Source organism: Anas acuta, chromosome 6, assembly GCF_963932015.1.
Source record: "Anas acuta chromosome 6, bAnaAcu1.1, whole genome shotgun sequence".
NCBI lineage: Eukaryota > Metazoa > Chordata > Aves > Anseriformes > Anatidae > Anas > Anas acuta.
Window position 1 is genome coordinate 8,642,819 of NC_088984.1, and position 7,577 is coordinate 8,650,395.

General features: G+C 40.0%; 1 long non-coding RNA gene across 1 annotated transcript; it reads left to right on the forward strand.

The window, feature by feature from the left end:
• Positions 1-214: 214 nt before the first annotated feature.
• Positions 215-7,172, forward strand: LOC137858903 (uncharacterized). Its single transcript, XR_011098062.1, has 3 exons — positions 215-334; positions 415-575; positions 6,072-7,172. It is a non-coding gene; the product is annotated as an uncharacterized lncRNA (long non-coding RNA).
• Positions 7,173-7,577: the final 405 nt, after the last annotated feature.

Consider the following 7,577-nt stretch of genomic DNA (forward strand, 5'->3'; position numbering starts at 1 on the left):
AAACTCAATTAAAATGTCCCATTTTCTCATTGGCATGAGGATAATAAATGGAAGAATTTCAAGGCTTAATATGTCTCTCCTTCAGAAATACTTCAGATTACACAGCTGTGAACAGAGGTGCTTTATCAGAGATTAGTTTGCTCAGATTTCCTCCACAACTGAAAATTGTTAACAAGAATTCGATTACTGTTGTGGAAGTAGCCTAGGAAATAAAGGCTATTGCTGGCTCTTCGCTGAAGGAATCACTTAAAGTAATAGCATCAGTTAAAGGCAGTTGGTGTTGTTTTAGGAGTTTCTACTAGTGTAACAGCAATCTTTTCTGATGAAGCATCAGGTGAAAGTAGATCTGCAATACGTACTGCTCTTGAAGTTGTTTCTATGTCTTGTGCTATATCTTCTGTGCCCTGTCCATAGCTGAGATCCAAAATGGGAGAGTGATGTTGTTTGTCTGCCTCTCACCAAAGCTTCGTAATGGTGCGGTGCTGTCTGGATGCACACAAGTGAGATAATGCTATCTCTTCTGCCCATCTCATTTTGCCCCGCTGAACAACTTACTCCTTTGGACATGATGTGAGGTAAGGTGCTCCCCCTTTCCTCCTTGTCCCATAGCAGTTGTGGGCCATATTTCAGCTCACAGGAAGTGTGAGTTCCTGGTAGTCTTTACAGCTGAATTACGTGTTCTTACCTGCTCACAGCATTTCTGCCAGTAGCCATGGCTTTATCCAGGTAGAATTATATCCAAGTAGAATTATATCACTATGTAGAGCTAATTCTTGCCCAAGCACTAAACATTTGGGCATAGTGGTTTAGTCCAGAGCTTGATCTCAATTAGGCACCATGTCTTTCGGCACACAAACTGTGTTTTTGTTGAAGAAAAGTTAAGTTTGTATCAAGCAGAAAAACAGTCTTGTGTAATGGATTCCTCCCTGCAAAATATGGGAATGTTTCCTGCTGTCGTGGTTCCGCTCGAGTGGGCAGCCGAGCTCCACCACAGCCGCTCTCTCACTCCCCCTCCTCAAAGAGGAATGGGGAGAAAATATGTGAAAGGGGCTCAAGGATTGAGATAAGGACGAGAAAATCACGCAATAATTAGTGTAACGGGCAAACCAGACTCAGCATAAGAAGACAGATAGTAAGATTTATTGCTCATTACTAACAAGCTAGAGAAGTGAGAAACAAAGGAAAGAAACCAAAAGCACCTTCCCCCCCATCCACCCTCTTCCACCTCCTCCCCCCGAGCGGCGCAGGGGAACGGGGGAATGGGGGTTATGGTCAGTCTACAGCACTTCTTCTCTGCCGCTCCTTCTCGGTCACTCTCGTCCCCTGTGCTGTGGGGTCCCACCCACGGGATGCAGTCCTTGACGAACTGATCCGGCGTGGGCTTCCCACAGGCAGCAGCTCTTCCAGAACTGCTCCAGATATGGGTCCGTACCACGGGGTCCATCCCTCAGGAGAAAACTGCTCCAACCTGGCTCCCCTACGGGCAGCAGCTCCTGCCAGATCACCTGCTCCTGCGTGGTCTCCTCTCCACGGGCTACAGGTCCGGCCCGGAATCTGCTCCGGCAGGGGTCTTCCACAGGCGGCAGCCTCCGTCGGTGCAGGGCCACCTGCTCCACCGTGGTCTCCTCCACGGGCTGCAGCGTGGAACCCTGCTCCACCGTGGTACTCCATGGGCTGCAGGGGGACATCCTGCTTCACCATGGTCCTCACCACAGGCCGCAGGGGACTTCTGCTCCGGCGCCTGGAGCACCTCTCCCCCTCCTTCTACACTGACCTTGGCACCTGCAAGGCTGTTTCTCACTCCCTTGACTCTCCCGGCTGCTGTGTGGCGCAGCGTTTTTTTCCCTGTCTTAAATATGCTCTCACAGAGGCGCAAAACAACATCGCTTATTGGCTCAGATCTGGAAAACAACGGGGCCCTTCCCAAACATGGGGCGGCTTCTAGATCTTTCTCACAGAAACCACCCCTATGGCCCCCTGCTACCAAACCTTGCCACGTAAACCCACTACACCTGCTTACCCCAGTTCTTCTCACCCATATATCACTAGTTTTCACATGGCCTTCCCTAGATTTGACCCATCTCACCTCAGGGTAGTTATGCTCAGTCTCCCTCCAGTTTCCCCTGGATTATTTCCTCCATCCGAGGAATTGTCATGCTCATCACTTCTTCCTGCTCCTTCTGAACTTTAATTAGCTCTGCCCTAGGGGCATGTGAGCTCTACTTTGACAAAAGTGGGTTTGCTTGCCAGGCTAAGTGCAAATTTTGTGAGGCTTTCACAGGACCTATCTTGAGTAGCTTATCTTTGCATTGAGCTCCCTCATCTATAATGAATACATTTCAGAGATGAATCTGTGCTATAAAATTTTTGTATGAGGTTGAGTTCTTCCATAAAAATATTTATCAAGTTCTGCTCACCTTGACCATAGCAGTGAATTCCTTTGTTAATAATTCACAGTCCTGCAAAGGACTGTGCTCTGATCTCTCTGGGCTAACAGAACTCAGGACTAATACCTCTTAAGTCTGGATCCAAAGTTCAAATAGCACCTTAATCACAAACTGGGTGGAATATGCCAGTAACTTTGTATTTGGAGTCTCTGTTCAGAGTAATTTCAAGATTTTATTATTTTTATTTTTTTTTTATAGATAGACTTGGAGACCTTATTTTGTTTACTTGAAGAAGAAAAAGAGGACTCAATACTGCCTCAGAATTACATTTAAATATATGAAACTTTGGTGCAGGGATATTAATGACTTGACTTTTTACAGTGTTCTCAGTCTCTGCAGCTTTCGTTAGCTTTAGAGAGACTTGCAATCACCTGGACTTCAAACCACAATTTGTTCAACTTACTTGACTCACCTATGACAGAGCTGGGAGAATGAGTCCTAGTTTTCAATAATGCCTAGTGATTTTGAATTCATCAAGGTTTTAATTGCTAGAAAACTCATAAGAACCATTTTCTTTGACTCCCTTTCATCTACACCCCTTGTCTTAAAAACATTGCCAAAGATCTTCATTTGAAAAGCCAGGTTCCTTTATTTCCAGGTTTCAGATTAAAGCTGAAAATGCAAAGTTCTGAAAAGCACTTGCCACTCACAAAGGTCCTGGCAATAACTCCTTTAATCTGATTTCATCTCTAACATCCATCACAATTCACTCCACCACTTCTGTGAATCTGATTCTAGTGTTTTCACCCCATCCTGTTAAACTGAGAAGAATTTTTCTATTGATTCTGAAAAAGCAAGGATTAAGCTCTAGCATGTGCTTTACTCCATTGTGCCGGGGAGAGCCTTATAACCAATTTATAGCATGTGCAGCTTCAGCTTACTGAGAGCAGTTCCAATATCTAACTGTCTGTTTACATCAAGGTTGACATCCTGAGGCAGGTAGTTATTTTAGATTGTTATAAGTGATGTGATCTTTCTGGGAATTAAAATTTCTGTTTGTTTATTTGTTTCTTTTGAGTCTGAATTAGTAAAAAACAATCAATTCAAAAGCATCTCTCTGGCTTACCTAGGTTGGGTTCAGCTGACAAAGATGCCTCCTTTTGCCACAGAGGTAGAAAAGAGACAACAGGTCATCTGGCTGACCCTCTTGGGCACTCTTTGTGCTTAGGGACCTTGTGCTTCCATTATTTGATGTTCCGTCCATTGAAACAGTGTAATGTTTAAAGAGATGCTGTCAAGCTGAAAGGATTAAAAGCGGTGCCTGCCATTGTGTGTTTGTTTATTAGACTGAGACTGCTGTGTTGTCTTTCAAGCCTGAGTTTCTACAGGCCTGGTAATTAAATGGGCAAGGCATTGGATTTGTTCATGACAACTATTTTTGTAAGGCTGTGCTAAATGACTTTGCCTCAGATTGGTTATACTTAACAATATGTATTTAGTCCAAGCAAAAATTGAACTAAGATAATTCCTTGAAGTAAAGGTAAAAGCAGGTTTTGGTGCCCATAGGCACCAAATCATATTGTTCTGTTTGCAAAAATCTTGAAAAAAGAGATCTGAAATTGTGAACCACCAGCTGTCATTTTCTGCCTTGGCCACAGGTTGCCAGTTTTCCTTGGCTTGGTGTTGGGCTGTTGCACCAGAGATTTCCTCAGATATGTGCCTCTGAAGACTGCCTCATCCCAGGAGGCCTCCTGTGCATGTAGCCTGCAGAAATAGAGCAGATAACGGGACTCCTCCTTGTTCGTGAGTGTGACTTAGGCTGCCAGCTCTGTTGTCAAACTGATGTCAGTCTAAATGAGAAAGCAATGTGTATCTAGATGGCATAACACCTGTAAAGATGTGCTGAGGCTGAAGTTGTGAAGACTTCATTTTGTGAACTATACTTGTGGTCTCATGATATGTTTTGGTATGTTTATGCCTACAGATATTGAACACACAGTCTCTATATATCCAATGTATCATGAAAAGATGTTACCCTTTATTGAAGGCTGTGCTCAAACAGCAGCTAATTAACATGGAAAGCATATAGAATATGGTGGCAAAGATTGTTTCTTTTTTTGCTGTAAACTCAGTTTGGAAAAAAGACACTAATCTCAGTTTTGAAATCTCTTTAGTTCTTTGCTTCTTCTATACATTACACGAGGAGAAGAAAATGGGAAAATGATCAGAAAAGTCGCCTGCATATATTTTAATAATAACTTTAACATAAAAAAAGAAAAATTCATAATTTTGTTCTAGCATTTCATCTCCATTCAGACAATACAGAGGTTACTGAAGAGCTCACGCCTTTGATTTCTTTACTTTGGCTTGTGTACCAACCAATTCTTGTTAAATATTTATGGACAAGATTAAAGACTTTATAAAACTTAGCAGCTGGCAGCTGTCCTCGCCTAAAGGATAATACAGAGTTTTCATTTTAATTGGATAACTATGTGACTGAAATATACAAACCCCAAGGGAAATACAAGAATTGAAATATGTAAAGTATTTTTTTAAAGAAAATATTCTTTTACATCCCATACTCTCTTTTTCCTTTAGTAGCTTTTATCTGAAGGTGAAATTGTCATTTCTTTTTCATTTCCCTCTTCTAAACTTTTACTTAAAGATTTTTTTTCCTTTTCTTTTGCTGGAGTTAAACTTGTCAGATGGGGTTTCTTCATGAATTCACATGCCTGCATTCTTTCTTCCTCCTCTCCCTACATTATTTCAGATTTTTGTGTTCTTAATTACTGCTATTTCTATGTGAGTGGGAATCTTCTTATTTTGTTCTTTAAAGATTAGACTGTGAACACAGTCTCATAGGTTAAGGTCTTCCTTATTAGCTGCCTATACACACATTCTTCTCCTACTCTATATCAATACTTTATATACATGTTATCGTCCAGCTAAAAGAGAGAACAGCTGAAGCTGAGCAAAAGTTCAGGATCATAGTTCAATCCTTTTTCTCTCTGAAACATTTGCTTCTGACTTTCTAGCGCTGTTTTCCCCACCTTCTCAAACTATGTTGTGGCTACTGAAAACAACAAAGCTGTGGCTATCTTTGCAAGAATGTCTACATGAAGTGGGGTAATAAAGCAACAACTGTTGCTTCCTTCACCCATTCAGCACCTCATACATATTATAGGCACCAATATAGTGAAATAATACTGTTGCTGACCTCTTATTTTCTCCCTGCATGTGCTCATGTTTTCATTCTTAAACTTGTTAAGATTGAAGCCATTTTCTTTACTACTATTCCTTCAGATATTTTCATGTGTGTAATAGCTGGGCTATATAATCTAATTGTCACATGAATTGTCAAGGTAATCAAAACACTTCTAAGAATACTTTTAGGATCACATATATTCATTTGTTTTGTCCGGAGTAATATTTGCCTGAAAGGGCATGTAATATCATGTTCAGTGTAGCACAGCTTTGTGGATGAGTTGCAATGGCTTTAAAATTATTGCTAACCACTTATGACCTAAGTTAAAGCAGGCGTCTACTGTCTTCATCAAAAAGCTTGGGTGAAGTTAGACATTTCCTAGCAGAGCTTAGCAGGTTGAGGGGAGACATCACAGGACACAATGTCTTTTTATGTATGTATGTATTTATTTATTTATTATTTTTTTATTTCCTGAGAAGAATGGTGGAGAAGGGCTATGGAAGATGACAGAGGTCAACGGGGAAACATCTCCTTCTGTGTGAGGATCACAGCCTTGTTCCTGGAATAACACTACAAAAGCTGAGTGGAGGTTCTTCAAAATCCATTCAGAGAAGGTGCTTTCTGTTTAGCCAGTAGCTGGCTGGTTAGAAAGCTGAGCACCTCTCGTGACACTTCAACTCTCTGAAAAGGCACGGTCTCCGAGCCTGTAAAATACTGGCAGAGTTGGGATTGGAAAAGGAAATCACCATCAGCAGCAGATGTAAGTTTACACTGAGTGGCAAAATTAAAGATTCAGAGAACCAGAAAGAAAAAATGATGCTGATCTCTAGCTCAGTGTTGGTGCTTTTGAAGAAAGATAGGAAGCTAGATTCTAGTGGTTGTTCCTATATAAAAAGTTTAGGAGTCTCTGAACTGGTAGTGACTGGTAATTCTGAGGACTGTAATTTGGATTTACATTGCTCAAATGGAAATTAGGCAGAACTTTGGAATCAAAGTCTTTCTTCAGATATGTTTTAAAATGACTTGCCAAAGATCACAGGTGAAGTACCTATCAGAGAAGAAAACCCCAAACTGGCTTCATAAATTATAATTTGACATGTCCATATAGGCCCTGTTTGTTTTATTTTTTTTTTAGTTCCAGTGTTACTGATCCTTATATTAACCTCCATTTAATTTCTCTTTCCTGTTGGCAATTCAAAGTAGTGACAGTTTAGATTTGACACATAAATGCATTGTTAAGATGACCTGCAAAAAGCAGGAGGCTATGGAGTTACACGGGAACAGCTGGACCTATGTGCATTTTTGTGTGCTTGTCACCTTCCAGTGACAAGCAAAGGGTAAGCTGGTTTTCTTTTTTTGTTAAAGGATGTAATTATTTCCTAGGCCTACTTCATAAAACTACATGGTTGTCTAGCCTTTGTTAAGAATTGAGTACTTATTGCAATATTATAATGAAGAAACATCTAATGAAAGTGACCTTTAAATTTTTTTTCATCTCATTGTAGCAGATAAAGAAAATCAACAGGTGATAACATACTAATTATAGTACATTTATTATATAATTTATTATAATGCATATCTCTTATAGTTTGATTTGCTTTAAATAGGCCCTTATCAGAAGACGCAAAAGAAATCAACTGATCTTTTTGAAGTTATATAAAAATGTTTAAAATGTTTAAAATACTCTTACCCAGTCTTTTGTTATTAATTTTCCCTTTTGTTATTATTTTCTCTAATTTTCTCTATTTCCCCCGGATTGTTATCTATTTTCTCTAATTTTGTTATTTCAAATAGCAGAATATCTCTTTTATTTCAATAGCATAAATTTTAAATATGCAGATAAGTACTTACGTTCCTTTTCTGTCATTGCAGGCAAAGATACAGGACAATAATTTCCACTTCAACATGTTTATTTTAACCCTCTGTGATTAACTTTCACTCTGGTAGAAAATACTTGGAGAGCTAGGCATAGAAATCTTTGTTTT